The sequence below is a fragment of the Sus scrofa genome, chromosome 13 (genome assembly GCF_054392235.1).
Source record: "Sus scrofa isolate SSC_HxYL_T2T_F1_AM1 chromosome 13, Sscrofa_HxYL_maternal_Yorkshire_Landrace_v2.0, whole genome shotgun sequence".
In the NCBI taxonomy this organism is placed as follows: domain Eukaryota; kingdom Metazoa; phylum Chordata; class Mammalia; order Artiodactyla; family Suidae; genus Sus; species Sus scrofa.
Genome location: NC_139395.1, coordinates 174005502 through 174025519, shown reverse-complemented (window position 1 = coordinate 174025519; position 20018 = coordinate 174005502). Strand labels below are relative to the sequence as shown.

Below are 20018 nucleotides of genomic sequence, written 5' to 3'. Positions count from 1 at the left end.
AGACAGAGAGAGGTAAACTGTCAGCAAAGAGAAAATAACTCTCTTCAGGATCTGAGAAAATGAAGGAATAAACAAAGGCCTGCATTCTGAATTTGCAGTCTTCCTTTGCTCCTTGAAACCAACAGCTAAATGAAGTCATTAGTAAATGGGAATGCTAAAAGCATTGTTAGGGTGGGGACCTAATACGTTTACTCTCTAGAATAATCTACAAAGATCAGTGGACTCCTGCAGATGGCTTCTCTGAACAGTCTATCATATTTCCACATTTCATGGAGTCTATGAGAGAGAATTAAAAGGTCTTAAGCATTCACTCTGGGGCACTTCTCAGACTGCCTTTATTAAAATAAGAATACTTCACACTAGCGTAACCCCTTTCATCTAAAGGTGGAAGAATTTGCAATCAGCAAACTGCTTACTTACTAGGTGATACCCTGTGGAATCTAAATTAAACCTAGTGTGCCACATTTCTGTTTACTGTACTGTGGCATACATAGGTTGATAATTCTAGGGCCAAAAGTAGCCTGGTATAGAGCAGGGTAATAATTCTCTTAGTAGACTTATTAATTACAACTGATTACATGAACATATGCAAAAGACTTTCCTGAGCATTCTAACTCTAATGGGGGTTGGGAAGCACCCTGTTTATCTGAATTCCTTCAGCCTGTGAAAGTTTATCTATCAGACCAGCGTCTTGAATAAGCACCCAGGGAGTTGTACTGGAGAAAAATTGCATCTAAAACAAACATTCCATCACAATGATTAGAACCAAAATGCAAATTCGTTAACTCCATGAAAAGAATACACAGATTCTTTTCATAATAATGACAGTGGAGTTTATGTGCATGCTCTAAAATGTGCCACAGGAAGAAAGCTTATTAAATAATAAGAATTTCAGTCAGCACACCTTGTCAACAATGCTGGAAAAAAGTAGAAACCCAGACAGAAAATGTAGACAGTATCTTCCTGTCATGCCAGATGACTCATCCCCCCTCCCCTCCAAAGCCCTCTCAATGGCACAAGCTACAGTTGCAGTCAACCCTTAGTGTTTCTTTGCATGACATTTGAACTTAAGAAAAAAATTATTTTGCTAACCCCATGGTGCTGAATGTTTGACCTTACAGCTTACTGTTTGCTCCTTTTTTGTTTCAATCCTCATGACTACAAATGCTATTATTAGTCATAAGATTGTTCAGTCCCTTTCAAATTCCAGCCATGGTATTTGACTCTTTGGCCTAAACATAATAGGGAATTCACAATCCTAATTATTTCTAAGGAGCCTAATTCTTTCATCTTTTCTATGCATTCCAAATTTTCCCAGCTGTATGTGGAACCAGGACCTATGTTAAATTTTAGCAGTCTATGCCCCTGAATCCTTCATGGAGCATGGGGACATTCCTAGTTTAAAAAACATCTAGATTTGTTTATGGACAGCCCTGGGACTGAATCTCAGCATTGCCATTGTTGAGTTAGGTGACTTTGGGAAAGTCATTGAACCTCTCTGTTTCACACAATAAATGGAAGATAATGTTTAGATGAAGGGCTATTACATAGATGGTACATATGTCATACAAAATTCCCGGCATAAAATAAGCATTCAGTAAATAGCACATACTATCCATTATCATCCACAACATCACTCTATTTATATAAAGTTAGGAACTGTCTGAATATTCTTTTCCATTTCAGCCTATGTCTGGCAAGGCTTTCTTTAACCTTAAAATCTTTGACCTTATGCTTGGACTGTTCATGGCCATACAAAGTCCTGACACATCCAACATACCTCTTAAAACAATCCATTTAGGAGAAATTCAGGCTGTGAGTTGAGTTTCGTCTAAAAAAATCCATCCTAGCTTATCCACTGCAAAAGATTATATGGGTGCAAAATGCAAAAAGAATCATAAAGGCACAAGTCTTAGAACTCAAAATGCCATTAGAAATCAAGTGGTTTAACTCATTATTTACAGATATGAAAACCAATGATCAACTAAGACAAGTGGCATTTACAAGGTCAGTCAACTTAGTGACAAGCAAATATCAGAAGAGGACCAATTCCCAATTAGGTTTAAAATGTAAAATCTCTCCTAATCCATTAATGGTTCTGATGCTTTTTAACCAGCAGTCGTTTTCAGAGAGCTTGACTTGCCCAGTATTACAAATCAGTGATGATTTGGGGATAGTTAATTTTGTGGACAGAATCATCCAATTCAAATATTCTCTAAAAGCTTATCTAGCTCTAAATATTTTGTTATTGCTCTGTGTATTGTTCAAGGATAACCTTTACTACAAAGACACATATTGTTCATCAATCTCCAAAATGTTTTTTCTCTTCTAGCCAGACCGGCCTCTTTACAGCCTCACAAACATTTATTCTGTTGCCAAATCTTTCCCCCAAATAATCTCCCCTCTCCTCTCCTCTCAACTTATCCAACTCCTGTTCACTCTGCCAGACCTAATTTTCCATCTCTTCCACGATGTCATCTCTTACCCATCTGGCCTCATGAATCTCCCTTTCTTCTGAACTGCAGTCCCCAAGGCTAGTCCACTACAGAGAACACAATTATCACTGGTATGATGTTCTTCCTATTGTTTCTTGTGTACATCCTATCTTCCCAATTAGGCTTTTGGCCCCTTGAAGACAAGCGCCATGACTTAGGCCTATCTAATTACCATAGAGCAGAGCTCTGTGATGGATGAGCTCATAGTTGATATTTGATTAACACTCAGGGGTGGAGAGGAGACCAAATAATTCCTTGTTTCTTTACCCATTCTTGATTAACTTCTGAGAATCCACAAAAGCTAATACAAAACCTTAAAACTGGCAACTTTGATTGAGGTTTTGAACTAATTAGAACTAATTGGGGGGGGGGGCAGGAAAGGACAGCAGATAGGCTGTTTATAACCCCATCCTACAACCCTCTTGAAAATATGGAGAAAATCCACTTCAGATTTCCCAGGTGACTGATAGCCGTTTTTCAGTGAGGCTTCCACTTCTACAGCATCACTTTCTGGCAATAAATCTGTTCCCTAGGAGTAGATCTTTTTTCCTGGGATAAGAAATGATTTATTGAATCCATGTGATGAAAGATGAATAATATGAAACTCAAAGAGCCAAAACTAGGGAAAAAAAAATCAATTGCATACTTACTTGTACCAGGATGCCACAGCTTCATTATATAAGCATGAAATGACATTGGCACATCTTAGGCAAAGATTTCTTATCCTCGCTTACTCTCTTTAGCATATATTGTTGAATGAATCATAAGAATAACAATAATGACAATAGTGAAAATAGTATTAAATATTAAATAAACATAATTTGAAAGTTAAGAGCCTAGATTCAAGATTTAAACAGTCTGGGTTTGAATTCTTGGTTCGTAACTTGTTAACTATGTGGGCAAGTTACTTAACATTTCTGTGCCTCACTTTCCTCATGTATTAAATAGGAGAAATAATAGTGCTAATTTGAATATTTGTTGTAAGGATTAAAATGAGATAATGCATGAACATGTGTAGCTCCTAGTAAGCACTTACTAAATATTAGCTTAGCTATTTATCATTACTATTATTATTTATTAGATACTTATGTCAGGCACTGTGCTGGGCAGTTTATATATAGTTTAGCAGATATACATTTTGTAAAAATATGTGAGTGTGTTCACTGATACATTTCAAACACCAGAAGGAGTTCCTAGCCCATGAAGGCACTGAATAAATAACTGCTGAATGAATGTCTGGTTTCATTTACTCCTTATCATAGCCCTACAATGTGGCAGGCACCCAGAATATGACAGTAAGCAAGACAATGTCCTAACCTTCAGGTCTGGTGCAAAGAAAGGGGGGCCATGCAAGGAAGGCAGACAGGGCATTTGGGGAAGGTATGAGTAACACCTAATCCAGACTCAAGGAGATAGCAAGGCTTTCTGGAAAAAAGGACTTTCAGACTGAGACGTCAATAATCTCCAATAATCTGTTAACCACAAATTAGAAGTCGTATCATATGGCAAATCCAGCAGGTAAGAGGGTGTGGTCACTTCCTTTTATTGTATGTAGTTCAGCAAAGATGAAGTGAGTGAGGAAGAAGGGGAAATCACAGAGTCAATGGGGCTCTGAGTGCAGTACCAGGGATGTGCACCTGATCCCAATGGCAATGGGGCTATTTAAATAGCTTTAAAGTGATGGCTGGTGACTTTCTCCATCTCTCTGGGTGCTCAGAGTTCTACTATTTGCTTTAAGCAACATCTGCTTTTGTATCCATCTGCCTATTTGTACATTTATGAGTCTACATTGCTAGAATTATAATCCCTTATGGTTTTCAGATTCAGGCCTGTTTTTGATCACCTTTGTGGCCATTGTCTCTGAGACCAAAGCTACCTTGAAGCTCCTGAACCCAAAGCCTGTGGGTAGACAATTCTTATTGAGAATAGATCCAATGCAATTTGTTGCTTTTGCCATGGAACTTCTCACTTGGCTTCCTCCCCAATATTATATTATGATTCAATCTGTCAATCTCTCTCTGCTAAGGTTATAGCAAAAGAGGGAAGCTAATTTTTTGTACATGGCTGACCCAGCCTCTGTGTATATCTTATGTTATTTTCTAATATTAAATGCCAGGTGAAGAGTTTTCAGAAAAGTATATAAGTGGCAAGATGTGAAACAAAATTTTCAGAATCCTACTGACCTTCCATTTAACATGTTCTTAAGGCCAGTTTTTACTGTGCATATATATTATATTACTCTGGACTTCCTAGACAGGCCCCCAGCTTACCTGAATTTTTCTTTCTAGAATACATGGTGATAACGTTGCATAAGGATAATAATGGCATATAAATTTTCAGCAGGAGATTTCAAGAGAATTTTATAGTCACCAAAAAGCAGCTTTTTGCATAAATGTGTCATGTAAGTTGGCATAATTACCTGAAAAAACCTGAATTCACAATCCTTTCCATCACTCTGAGCCATGTGTGAATTGGTTTATCATTGCTGAATGAACTCTTTAGTAATTCTAATGTATTAGAAAAGTTAAAAAACAGGCTGTGTGTCCAAAAACTGGAACCCAGTGCTGGACTATGAGCTAAGAGAAGACAATCTTTGTTTTTGCAATTAAAACCGAGGATGAAGGCAGAATTTTTAAGTCAAGACCTTAGAAGGATGATGAGGAATTTCAGAGAACTAAAAGGACTGCGGGGGAAAGACCCCATCAAGAGTCTCTTTGCCCTTTTTTTCCCACACATCTTTGCTTGTGATTTCAGTATAGTGAGAAGAATGAGAGAAGGGGAAGACAGGCAAACAAGAAGCGGGAGAGGAGGAATGAAAAGAAAGAGATGAAAAGATGAAAGGCAAGGCCTGGGGAAGAGCACCGTCAGAGCCATTCAGAATTTGGGAGTAGCACTAAAGATAGGGGAGCGCAGGCATGCCACACCCCACGCACACGGTCAGCTCCAGTACCAAGCCAGAGGCATGCCTACTGGGTGAAAAGTGCGAATGTTACTCAGGGACATGTAATGTGAGTTATGTGGTGCAAGACAGAACAAAAACATCAGAAGAACTTAAAAATGTCAGCTGACTGCTAAGCCAGCCAGTGAGCTCAGAGCCCTTGCTTTGTGCTCTGTTGGTAGGAAAGCTGTTGTCACAGCCTAGGTGGAGAGGGCTGAGAGAGAGAAGAGAGGGTCCTGGTGATGCCCACAGAAGGCGCCAATGAAATGCTTAAAATCCAGGTAGATCTGCTGTTAGAAGCAGAAAATAAATTGCTGGCAACCTGGTAATAGAAGAGTGGCTCAAGTTTATACAATTACTCATCCCATTTTTGTTATCTGGAGTGTGAGTAAATTCAGACTTCCCTTGTTTAATTAGTCAGGAGGTTTGATGAAGAACATTTTTCAAGTCAAGCAATGGAAAAACAGGCTAATGCATAAAAATGCAAAAGAGCGGAAGAAAATATCCATCTTTCTTATAAAACCCTTGAGAATATTTCAGCAGATACTTGGTTTCTTAAATGAGGGAGGTGCTGTGACTAACTCTGATGTGCCCTTTGATGCTTAATTCAAAGTTCAGCAGAAGTTTAAAAGGAAATGAAGTGAAAATTGATCACTCAATATATAATCACTTGGCAAAAGAGATCCACCCCAAAAATATTTCTACTGTGGCCTTTTTTCAGTGCCCTACTTTTGAAAATTCTTTCAATAATGTAAATTTTTTAAAAAATGCTACTTAAGTGTTTGAAATAAAGGAATTGCCTTTTAAAGAGAACCCTCTGTGTCACTATCTTCTTAATATGCTTGTTTTAGGATGTGCTTTAAAAGACCCTGGAGCATGAGAGATGGGAAGCTTATCTATGTGAATAGAGAAGATGCGGAATTACAGACTTTCCCCATGGATTAAAAGCTATTTAATGAAACAGTCATAGATGATGTCAGTGGCCTTGCAAAAACGTTCAGGCAAAAATAAACTGAAAAATGACTTAGCATATGCAAAAGCTCATACCCTTTAACATTAACATACCACATGAGTAGAAATAGGTACCCAAGAGGACTTATATTAAAATATGCAAGTTATACCTCAATAAAAAATTTACATAGAGTTTAGAGTTTCTTGCTTTAGAAATCAGTGATAGGATGACACACATTAACCAATGTGCAGAAGAAAAGCAACAGTTAAGGAAAAATAGCTGATCTTTTTGGCCAAATTACTACTTAGAACTTAGTCTTAAAATCATTGAATATTAAAGGTACATAAAACCTTAAAACTATTTTGTCCATCTTCTCACTTTCTAGTTGTGAAAAATCAAGACATTTTCCCCCCCTCCCCACATCATTGTGATGTCTAGAGGTAAATTCTTGCCCAAGGCATTAAGAACTAGGAAGTGGCCATTAATGGATTAAGACTGTCATCTCACCCATCCCAAGAAAGCATAAAATACAAATTCCAATGTTCTTTTATATTTTTATATTTTAATGACCTAATCAATAAGATCAGAATGGAACTAGGGACAAAAAAAAAAAAAAAAAAATCTGGAGTTCCCATTGTGGCTCAGTGGTTAATGAATCTGACCAGGAACCACGAGGTTTCGGGTTCAATCCCCGGCCTTGCTCAGTGGGTTAAGGATCTGGCGTTGCCCTGAGCTGTGGTGTAGGTCGCAGACGCGGCTTGGATCCCGCGTTGCTGTGGCTCTGGCATAGTCCAGCGGCTGCAGCTCCAATTGGACCCCTAGCCTGGGAACCTCCACGTGCCGTGGGAACGGCCCAAGAAATGGCAAAAAGACAAAAAGAATGGAACTAGGGAAATGGGGCATCTTGATATGTCGACATTTGTAGAATGAACCTCATGAAATCAGTTATGGAATTCATAATTTTAAGAGATCTTAACAGATTACTTGAGAATTTGAGAAAAAGCCAGAAATCAAAGTTTAAAAAAAAAAAAAAAGTATAAATAGATGACATCTGAAACAGAAGTCCTTTGTGTCCAGGAAAGAAGCCTGAAGTATGTACTTAACAGCTGTATTCAGAAGAATGGCTATTGGGGGCAGTACCCCCTCTCTAATGAGGAACAAAGAGGAAATGAATTTGAATTACAGCAAAAGAATTTAAGTTAGATGGAAAGATCTCATTGGCAGTGAAGGTTTTATAAACCCTGGAAAAGTTTCCTGGGGAGGTTTTTAAATTCCCTATCTGGATATATTTAAGGGAGGAGAGATATCTATCAGCCCTGGGTGGTTGAGGTAGAGACCTGCCTGGAATTCGCTTTTAGCTGAATTCTGGAAGTCCAGATTAATCCCTGACAATATTCATGATGTCAAAGAGAGCAAATTCTAGACGATGGTGAAAAGTACTGCCCTTAATAAAAAAATAAAATAAAATAAATAAACTCACCCAAAGTAATCATTTCCTTGGAAAATCAATTGGCATATGCTGGTTGCTTATACGTGGAATGTACAATTATAATAACTCTGGTTTTTATTTTCTTTTTAGCCTGCTTTCCAGTGGAAAGAAGGCTTATGAAATCTCTCTGGCAGGCTATGCCCTGCTTAATACTTTTTATTTTCTTTCCTAGGCTGGTTACAACCAAATCTCTCAAAAGAACCTAGACCTAAGTAGCGATACATGTGCCTTTGGAGTAAATACCAGTAAAGGAAAAAAGCCTCTTCCCCCATCTTCCCAATCCAAATTGAAAGAATTAGGATGATTCCACCACTGCCATTGCACTCTCCCTCCTGGCCCTCACACAGACTCCAGCGAGTTCTCTGCAACTTGCAGAACTTCCCCCATTTGCAGCACACAAACAGCGGTCGCACCCCCAGTTCATACCAACATTCTCTAATTTGTTGTACTTCTCTGTTTATACAGCTGTGCATCTGTTTGCCCCATTGTATTCACCACAACTATTGTCTGGTTTTTATTGTGAGCTCCTGGAGGCAAGGCATAGAGTCTTTTTAATTTGCTTTCTACAATACTGTGTGTTCAATCTATCAGTAAACTCCATGGATTAATCAAACTGGAGGGAGACGACTCAGTTCTTAAACTCTATGTCATCCCATGGCCTTCCTGTATGCAGCACACCAAAGCACACTGTCAGGGACCATCATGAACAGAATAATAAGGGCAAGGGTCCAATCAGCAACTGGAAAATCTAATAAACAGGGCCTGAAATGTACTCAGAAAATAATACACAGTATTTTTTGAGGGAGCTTGCTCACCACCATGCTCCTCCTTTCTCTTCTATATAAGCCCAGTCTTACTAGAGCTCAGTTCAGAGCATCATCTGTGAAATTTCAGATACTCCACAGAAGACTATTAAGTTCACACTCTCTTAGCTTATGTTTACAACCCAAAAGAAATAAAAGTCATTTTCACCAAAATTAATATTTTTCCCTTCCTACCAATCCCCACACACACTTGCTCCAACCTTACTTTATGCCAGCCTTCCTCATTGACCCAAGAGGAGAGAAACAAGTCTATCCATGTTTCTTAGTTGGGTTAAAAATTTCCAATGTCTGTTCATCCATAAATGTCTTCAAAGTTAACATCAAAGGACAAAATCATTGATAAAAACCCTTCCTTCAGGAAAAGCACAGGAAGTGACATTTCATTTACTTCAGTGAACATTTTCTAGGTACCAATTATGAGCCATTCATTGTGTGCTGGGGAGAGAGAGGGTAGCAAAACATAAACTCTATCTCCAAAGTGTGTGTGTGTGTGTAGGAAGTTAATTTAAAACTTTATTAAGTGATAGCAAATATATAGTTACCATACCATAGAATCATGGTAAGGATTAAATAATATAATATGTATGTAAAATATGCTTAGCACAGAGCCCGTCATGTGAGACACCCTCAATAAGTCATAACTGTCACTATTGCTACAGAGGTATGGCTTAATTTAGAACAATTTCTTTGAAAAGATTCTTTCTAGAAATCCAACTTGACCTTGGACTTTGGGAAATATGTTTGATGGTTATGAGGGTAAGGGGAAACAGTACATGATTATTTGGGGGCATCATTTTAATTAGCTATTACTGAATCAGTATCATCAATTAGTCTTAAATGAGAATGAATCAACTTTTAAGGGGGCGAAACGAGATCAAAATTTACTCACCCAATGCATTTTTTTAAACTTGCCTGAAAAAATTGCTTCACAGGTTATCTTGGATGAGGTATAATGTTTAATTAATCAATTACTTATTATTTAATTTTATGGATGAATATAATAATGGAAATGACAAGATGATTGAATGCAAGGATGTTAAATTATAATTATCCCAAACAAAAGAATTCACTTTGCACTTGTTGGTTCAATTTAAGCATTACAAAATATCTGGAAAACTGAAAGAAGAAATCATACTAGATTCTCCTTGAATATTTGCCTTACAAAGACATAACCTTCATCTTTTTCCTGAAACTTGTTATTTAGAAGACCTCTAATCATACCTTGAGTGACCATTATATTCTTAATATTTTATCCTATCTGAAATTTTATCTAATAGTTTTATTTGAAAAGGGCTATAATTTATCAGCAAAGATGAGGAACTTCTGGGAAATATTTGATATATTTCTATCAATTGCAAAAGTGCCAGGAGGATGCCCCTAGAAGGAAAATCTCATTGACTACTCCCTGTCAATGATTTCTTCTTACGTTGTATTAGAACCTAATTTTAGATTCCTACTAGTGAAGCTTCTGCTCTCCAGTTTTCTGAAGTCACTGTTTCTCAAATTTATTCACATATTGAAGCATTCATTGATTTTTCACTTGATCCTTCCTCTTCCAAACTAGTAGGAATTTCTGATATACTTCAATATCTTTAGATGTTTTCAATCCTTTCTTCTGCCAGATCACTTATATTTGGCTTCTTTGAACTGTGTGACCATAATGAGGATTTTTAGAGTGTCTCTCTAACTATAATATATTTAAAAGAAAGCCAGTAATCCACAGTCCTGACCATCAATGGTGGCTTAGTAGAACTTCAGAGATTTTTTTCCCTCTCTCCTAATTTATGGATTTAGTCATTAATTCAGAATTGATCCTGTTTTAGTAGATACGGAATTTCACACTCCAAGTTTTATCTGAGGTGGAACAACCTGAAATTTTTGTAAAAATCAGTTGAAGTATGAAGGTTTCCTTCGGATGGGTGGGGAAAGGGAAATGGCCCACCTGCCCCGTCCTCTAGCTCTCCAAACATTATAATGAAAGCAAACTAGTTGTGCTGCTCCATGGGACTATAACAATACCTTCTCGGAACCTCAAGTTACTTCACCCAATTGTCTTTAGAAAGTCCTGGCATTTCTAAACCACTCAAATGCACAGTTCCTATGGAAATCTTATTCCCAGTTTAATAACATTATTAAATCAATGAACATTTTCCCTATTCCAGTCAACTGCCATGAATCCGTAAAGTGAAATACAGTGTCCCTTGAAAAAATTAAAACTCAACTCTGGGATAATTTCAGTGAGATAAGAAGTTTGTTTTGCTCTTTTTTTTTTTTTTTTTTTTTTTTTTTTTTTTTTTTTTTTTTTTTTTTTGCTTTTTAAGGCCTCACTCGCAACATATGGAGGTTCCCCAGCTAGGGGTTGAATCAAAGCTATAGCTGCCTTCTTACACCACAGCCACAGCAATGCAGGATCTGAGCTGCATCTTCAACCTACACCACAGATCACGGCAATGCCGGATCCTTAACCTACTAAGCGAGGCCAGGAATCGAACACGCATCCTCATGGTTCCTAGTTGGATTTGTTTCCACTGTGCCACAATGGAAACTCTGGTTTTGCTCTTTCTGATCCACCAATCTTTTCAATATTGTGTGAGCAAATAGATCTGTCTTCTCATGGCCTTTACCCCTGTGTTGCACAGTTGTTAAGGTTTAAATGAGGCTGTACAGACAACACAATTAACAAGGAGACTGGACCAATGGACATGTTTAATAGAGTGTATTTCCTTTTCCCTCAAGGGACTGGCATATGGACACTATGGTATACAGAATGACCTGCTCTATAGCACAGGGAACTTCACCCAATATTTGGTAATAATCTATATGGGAAAAGAAACTGAAAAAGAATGGATGTGTGTATAACTGAATCACCTTGTTGTACAGCAGAAAGTATTACAATGTTGTAAATCAAATATACTTCAATAAAACTTTTATACATATGTGTGTGTATATACAAACACACACCTGTTATCATGGAACTTTTTCCATGTCAGTACATACAAAAAAAAAAAATCATAAAAATGTGGCCTGTCTCCTTTGTGGAAGAAATTCAAAACTGGTAGGGATAGGCTACGCTGACGCACATATCAAAACTTGTGCCTGAGTGTTGAATGTTATATCATTTCTGAAATAGTGTGGCATATCTATAAATAGCAGTTCAGATTTTTCTCATGAATTTTATAGAAACAGATCTCATTACTGTAGAATCTTGTGATCCTAGCTAGCCACTGAGACCCAACCACAAGGTTACTGCAGTTCCAGAGAGAATGACAGCAAAAGGAACAGCTTTAATTCCATCCACTCAGTGGGGCAATTAAGACATCTCCTCATTCCAGAGATTTGTATTAAACTACCCTCAACAATGAAACCCTGTTTTCAACACTTGCAATGCTGAAAGGAGAATCTTTCATTAAGATTTGTTCCTTATCTGGTAAATAAATCGTACGTTCAGCAGCAATAAAAATATTGGTGGGAGGAACACATTTTTCAGTTCAAAGCAAGGATCCTGTTGAGCAGTGGTATAGTTTTAATAGTATGTGATTTGACAGGGGCCCTCTCATCACACTCCTGAAATAATTTTACATTGTGATTGTGTGTGTGTGTGTTTTTTCTCTTTTCAAAACTGAAGTAATGTACTTTAATCAGAACCATCGAAGATTTTTAAAATGTCCATACCATTTGCAATATCTGGGTTTTTTTAATGGTGTCATATGGTGTTTCTTTTGTGCTGCTAAGCTTTGTACTTTTGAAGTGCAAAGCATATTTACAAGGCATCCAGCAAATATTTATGGATCACCTACCATGTGCCCATCCTAGCTTTGTTTGCAAGGGATGTTACAGTGAACAAAACGAACAAGTTCCCTGCTGTCAAGGAGGAGTGGGGAGAAAGGAGTTGTTGGTGTTATAGCAGACTATGAATAAATAAAATCCATAATTAAGTAGGGAATGTGGAGTTCCTGTCATGGCTCAGTGGTAAAGAACCCGACAAGGATCCATGAAGATGCAGGTTTAATCCCTAGACTCACTCAGTGGGTTAAGGATCCAACATTACTGGATAGGTCACAGACGCAGCTCAGATCTAGCATTGCTGTGGCTGTGGCATAGGCCAGCAGCTGTAGCTCCAATTAGACCCCTAGCCTGGGAACCTCCATATGCTGCACCTGTGGCCCAAAAAAGCCAAAAAAAAATTAAGTTAGGGAACATATGAGAGCTACTATTTAGTGAAAGAGATTTAGATTATAGAGATGTGTGAAAATGAGTGGCTGACTTTAGATTAGATAGTCAAGAAAAATCACTCTGAGGAAGTGACCTGTAAACTGAGATTTAAATAGTGAAGGACCCAGCGTAGCAGGGTTCTGGAAGAAGAGTGTTCCAGGTACAAAAACAGCAAAGGCCTGAAAGTGGGGACCAGCATGTTTTCCATAAAGAAAAGGCCTGTGTAGCTGGAGAATAAAGGGCAAAGGGGGACAGGGAGCAAATTGGGGAGGCGGGGGGAGGAAATTGGCAAAGTAAAAAACACAGAGACCGTGGAAGCCAGAAAAGAAGTTTAGGTCTAATCTAAGTGCTATGAGGAACTACTGGGTGCAAGAGTTGGGGTATTTATTGGGTAAATGGCATGATCTGATTTCAAAGTTCACCCCATCTTTGTGGCAAGCAGAGTAAGAGTAGATACATTTTTGTTGTTGCTGTTGTTCTCTTTTTTTGAGGGCTGCACTGGCAGCATATGGAAGTTTCCAGGCTAGGGGTCTAATTGGATCTGTTGCCACCAGCCTACGCCACAGCCACAGCCACAGCCACCCCAGATCCAAGCTGCGTCTGCAACCTACATCACAGCTCACAGCAATGCCAGATCCTTAACCCACTGAGCGAGGCCAAGGATGGAACCCACAACCTCATGGTTCCTAATCGGATTCATTTCCGTTGTGTCACGACAGGAATTCCCAAGAGTAGACACATTTTAAATGAAATTGGAACCATGGAAGAATTGTAAATAAGGAAATTTAGAGCGGAAGTGAGGGTGGTTGAGGATGGGCCCCCTCTCTGGTAGGAGAGGTCGTGAGTGAGTAAGGCCGGAGCTGGAGTCAGAGAGGAGAAGTCTGGTGTTCCTTAAGATGGCCTGGTATGAAGGAGTCAAGCCTCCCGCTGCCTTAACCCCCAGAGCTGCCCTGCGGCTGCCTTACCCTTCAAGTGCAAGAGCCAGTTGAAATGTCAGGAATGGATGCCAATGTGACCACCCCAATCTGGCAAAATAGGCCGCATGGGGGGGAGCTGCTTTAAAGGTAGGAGAAGAATCAGTACCAGCCTGTGACTGAAGCCATGTCCCTGTGGGGCATCCTTGGAGACCCTGAACACCTAGCACCTCTGACCTGTGCACCCACAGTCCATACCTGGTTGGCATCGCTTGGATGCTTAGATGAAGAGGAGTCTTCTGCCTGGGTCAGGAGGGGGATCCCTGAGAGAAGGCCAGCGGAAGCCCAGCCCCCTGATTGTCGTGCAGCTCCATGCCTGGTGCCCAACCTGCGTGGGTCTGAGGAGAGGCTCGTGGCCTTGCAGAAGCCCACCCCAGGCCATGCCAAAGAGCTGCAGGATGAGCTGAGCCACCTGCGCAGGCAGATTGCTAAAATAGTGGCAGCTGACGGCGGCTCAGCTTCATTAACAACAGATCTCTTGTTTCCAGAAAGTTCAAAGGTCTGTTTCCCCTTACCTTGTTTGGGATCCTCATTCCACTGGACAACTTCCTTTGTTTAAAGACATCACCGAGGAAACTGATTAGAGGTCCCTGAGCTTGCATCAGTCTTTGTTCTGCCAGCCCTTTTGTTGCAGACCAGAATACAGTGCTGTTGCATCTCCATCCCAGGCCAGCAGCTCGGCAGACATGATAGAGATCCTGAAGAAGCAGAGCCAAGATCAGAAGCCCAGTTGACTGAAGCAGGAAAATCCTGCCATACTCATCTCTGAGGTCCTGAGGAGGAAGTTTGCTCTGAAGGAAGAAGGTATCAGGAGAAAAGGAAACTGATAGCCCTCAGCTCTGCAAACGCCTTCTCATTCATGCGCCTAAATTCCTTCCTTACCACAGGTGTTTCTGCCTCTCAATTAGCAATCTGCAACAGTCTTGCCGGAAGCTAGAGCTTAGCCCAAAAAAGGAGAGCTGCATTATACGTTTTCCATACTTCAAACTTGGCAGAAGCTAAGGCCTGTTTTGAGCTGAGACACATTACAGGTAATTGTGTAGGTTGGAATGTGCCGGTTTAAAGGCGAGGTAGAAGTTTCTAGTTTTTCGTCGTCTGGGTGAAAACAGGTCCTAAATAAATGAGCAACTTCACTTCATTAGACCCCATAACTGGTCTCACGGGACACTTTGTGCCCAGCTGTGAGTGAGTGCATTCTCAGTTGCTTCCTTGTAGGGCTGAGGGGAGAGGCCTATAAGAGTTTATGTGCAAGTTCACAGAGCAAGGAAAATCTTATGATGTTCCATCATGGGCTGACACCCATGTCCAGCAATCATCCTCCCCCTCTTCCCTGTCCAACACCTACATGGAGAGGTTGGGCAACTGGACCGGCTGACACTTAGGCTGCCACTGGCAGGCCTGGGACGTTTTTTTCCTAAACATATTTTATAATACTGTACAACCAAATCTACCATCCAAGACCCTGGGGCCTCATTGATTCCACTGATTGAAAACTCTTCCTCTTCCCCAGACTTTAAGCCCAGTAGGAAAGAGAAATGGGGAGGCAAAAAAGTACCACCCTCCTTCCAGCCCCTTGACTGCTCCTTTGCCTTTGGGCCAGATTTTGTCCCTACCACAGCAGGCATGACTCAAATGCCCTCAGGTTCCTTTCTCTACAGTGCATATCATGTGTGTTTGGGTTGAAGTACTACCTGACATTAAAGAAAGGATTTAGAGAGATTTGTTTCTTAAGGAAAAGAAAATTTTACTCATTTATTTTTGTTTTTAAGACCCCTCTATGGACTATGGCAGAAAGATATAAATAGAGGGAGCCAGAGTGAAACAACTTTTAGTGAATTTGAATAGTAATTTGAATTTGATGTGGAACTTAAATAGTGTCCTTGGATTGTAAGAGACAGTGCTTATTGAGGAACTCTTATGCTTATTTTTACATGCCTAATTTGGTTTAGTGATCACCAAGTCCAAGGGAATAGGCACTTAGCCCATTTTCTTTATATGAAAACTGAAACTCAGAGAGATAAATCAAAATTTCCAAGTATCCAGCAAAAGTAAATGGCAAATCCAAGATTCAAAGCCTGGTGTCTGGGATCAGTTTTTTCTACTCTACTATGGTGTCCCCAGGTCAGAACTAACAAATAAAATATCCTTAAATATTCATTCTGAATAATGAACAAATATTCTGTAATATAAAATACATAACTTATTTAACTGTATTGACGTTTAGCTCACTTCTGTATTTTTGCTTCTATAAATAGAACTGTGATAAATATGTTGTATATTATTTTACTTCCTTTCTGATTACTTCCTTAACTAAATGCCTAGATTCCTAGCAGTGTCAAAGAAATAGGGTTTTTTTTAACTCTGGATATGTAATATGAACTTATTTTCCAGAAAGTTTGTACAATGTATACTCCCACTTTACCCAAAACAACATTTAATATTATTTTTTTATCTTTGCCAATTTGATAACACAAATTTTAATTCCATTGTTTAATTCACATTTCCTTTTCCTAAAATGAGGTTGAATTACTACCTGACATTAAAGAAAGGATTTAGAGAGATTTGTTTCTTAAGGAAAAGAAAAATTTACTCATTTATTACACTAGCCATTTTATTTTTCTTTTGCGAATTTTATGTTCATTGAATTGTTTATTTTTTTAATACAATGTTAGTGATTTTTCTCTCGGTGATTTGTAAGCACTCTTTATATAGAAAGGATATTGACTGTCTTTGACAATTTTTCCCAGAGTATCTTTTACATTCAATTTTTAAATTTTTATTGCAAAAATATCACACATATAAGAGGCTATGCTCCAGTTAACTATTGCTGCTTAACAAGCTACATCAAAATGTAGTGGCTTAAAACAACCCACATTTTATTTCATCTCACAATTCTATGGGTCTTGGCTAGGATCTTTTTCTCTTATGGCTTATTCACCTAGTAGATTGACTGAACTAAAGGGACTCAAATGGCTTTACTCACATGTTTAGTGCCCTGGCAGGGGTAGAAGGAAGGCTGAGCTCTGCTGGTGGCCAACGGGAGAATGTAAACATTGCTACTCATAAATGATGGCTTCAGGGTAGTCAGACTTCTTAACTGGAGGATCAGGATTCCAAAAGACAATGTTTCAGAAACAAGGCAGCAGGTTCATGGCCTTTAATGACCCAGCTTCAGAAGATACATAGTGTCACCTCCACTGTGCTCTGCTGTTCAAAGCAATCACAAGCCCTTCCAGATTCACTGGGAAGGAACACAGAAGACCACCGAAGAATCTGTGGCTGAGTTTTCAAATTTCCACAGGATATAACCATTTTAAAGAATAAAGCAAATTTTACTTCATCTTTTAATTTGTTTAAAATGTTTTTAATAAGCAACTGCATTTTTAAGTATTTATATTCATTTATCTCTCTTCTTTGTGATTTCTTCTATTGTTCTGTAATTCATTTTTTAAAATTATTTTCAAAATGCATGTCTATAAAATCAAGGATATTGTCAGTAACTATATTGGAGAAATGACTTTATGGTTTTTAGATAATTTAAGTACTATATATTGTGGCTGCATTCATTTAATATAATTCTTAATCATTTTCATCCTTATATTTCCATCAGTGATACATTGGAAAATTCATCTAAAAATACAGGTTAAGCATACATTCAGTTATGCAGTTGCTGTATGAAGAGGGGGAAAAAGAAGTGTGACTAAATAGTTCTTATTTATTTACTTTGCCACATTTCTAGTTCATTCTTCCAAAATCAACTGAAATGCAATGAATTACATTTGGTCTGTGTAGCTAGTAGTTCCCACCAAGTGTTGCAATGGTGCTCAAATATTGAATAATTTGATTCATTTCATAAATGTGATTGTAGCAGTCTTTCTTATAGTGTTCTGAGCAGCAAAGCAAAATATATATATATACACATATATATATACATATATATATATACACATATATATATACATATATATACACACATATATATATACATATATATACACATATATATATACATATATATATACACATATATATACACATATATATATATACACATATATATATACATATATATATATACACATATATATATTCCCAGAGCAGCATTTAATTAGTAATTATTTTAAAGGATAGTTTTCTGGCTAATAGACAGGAAAGAACTCCTTGTAAACATATACTATAAAAACTCAATAAATGCTAAGTGATGATGGTCATCTCATGTTCTAAAAATTTTAATTGAGATCTTTTCAGTTATTTTCTCTGCTTCCAGTAGTGCATTTCTAAAACTGGTTTTGTCATCTAGCTAAGTATGGAACTGTGAAAGCTGTGCAGAAATAGGTAAATTGAATAAGATTGTGACACACATGTAATAGTGATCTTCAGTGTTTCTATTTATCCTGTGTATCTTTCTCTTGATATGGTTTATTTTTACCATATCCAGGGGAGAAAAAAGAATTTTGGAAGAAGAAAACATTGGGGAAAAGCTTATTGTCTAATGCATTTAATCACCATGAGGGCAGGAGCCATATCTTTTTTTTTCCCCCCAGTATTTTATCTCCAGCACGAAGCATTGTGCCTTGCACATGGTGGTGCTTGATGGATGTTTACCGAAGAGTGATTTAGGGAGAGGCAAAAAAGTATTTCACAATCTGTTCCTGTGATCTTGTCTGAATCTGGAAAGTTTCTTTTTCACAGAGGCAGTTATGGTTGTGGACTCTCTCTTCCATGTTTGTCTCCACTACCTGCTAATCATACCACACAAGCAATGGACTGGAAAAGTCAAGTCCCCAAGTCCATTTACCATCACTGAACTTTATTATGAGAGAGAGCTTGATATCCCACAGCTTTCCAGAGACAAAACATTCTCAAATCACCCATGGTTAACCCAAACTTTATTTATGTCTAAATATCCACAAGTTGAGCCAAAGTTCAGAATGCTGCTGTCTCCACCCTTCAGGCCCTAGAACAAGGGTCACAGTCTAGGCCTTGTGTTTTAGGGACTATAGACATTCAGCAGCTAGAACCATTCAAGTACTTCTCCCTTTCTTGTTGAACACAGGATACAGGTAAACTATAGAACAACACTCTCCAGTACAGTAACCATTTCCCACAGTGTATATTTAAATCCAATTTAATTAAAATTAAATAAAACTGGGGAGTTCCCACCATGGCACACTGGGCTAAGAATCCAACTCTGGTGGCTTGGGTCACTGGGGAGGTGTAGGTTCTATCCCTGGCCTGGCACAGTGGGTTAAAGTATCTGGTACTGCTGCAGTTGTGGCTCAAATTCAGTCCCTGGCCCAGGAATTTCCATATGCCAAGGGTGTAGCCATAAAATTTTTTAAAGTTAAATTAAATTAAACTGAAAATTCATTTTCTCAGTTGTACTAGCCACATTTCAAGTGCTCAATAGCCATATATGGCTAGTAGCTACCATATTGAACAGTGCAAAAAGAGAACATTTTCTTTATCACAGAAACTTTTACTGAATAGCACTACTCTAGAATATATCACTTATAATACATTACGGAAATTCTAAATTGGATATTCAATTCTGCATTTATTTCCTAATCAACCAATCCTGGCTTTCCAATCTTTTTCATCTTAAGTGTCTAAACTCTCCTTGTTTAAATCTTTTTTGAACAAATAAAAATATTTCCTAAACAAGTCTCTGCAAAATATGCTAAAACAAAATAGAGTATCCACTATGTGAAACACAAAAATTTCTGAAATTCAGTTTAAATGAAGAAAAGTCCTATATGATTTGTAAAAAGTCTATGTTAACAGATGATTTATAATTATATTCAACTAATTAAACTGCATCAAAAGCTCAAATGAAAACCTAAAACTATTGCCAAATTAAATCTCTGCCTGACTTGATAATTACCAGAGAATAATTTCTAATTCAAATACTGTTATATGCAAATTGAATGGCAGAGTTCGCTTTTCTTAAATAAACCTAACTTTTCTCCCTGAGGTATTTCTTTATAAATTTGCTCCCTCTTCAGCAATTACCCAAACCCTTTCTAAATTATCTGAAATCTGTATTAAAGGAAATTAAATTAATGGGAACCTAGCACACAATAAATATTACCATGAAAAGCAACAAATATGCCCAATAAAATGTTTGAACAAAA

At 38.1% G+C, this 20018-nt stretch overlaps 1 protein-coding gene and 1 pseudogene across 2 annotated transcripts in view; both read left to right on the top strand.

Moving 5' to 3' along the window:
* COL8A1 (collagen type VIII alpha 1 chain) overlaps window positions 1–20018 on the top strand; it is a 158749-nt gene that overhangs the window by 76455 nt on the left and 62276 nt on the right. The window lies entirely within an intron of this gene.
* Window positions 13783–14835, top strand: LOC146397773 (mitochondrial fission regulator 1-like pseudogene; annotated as a pseudogene).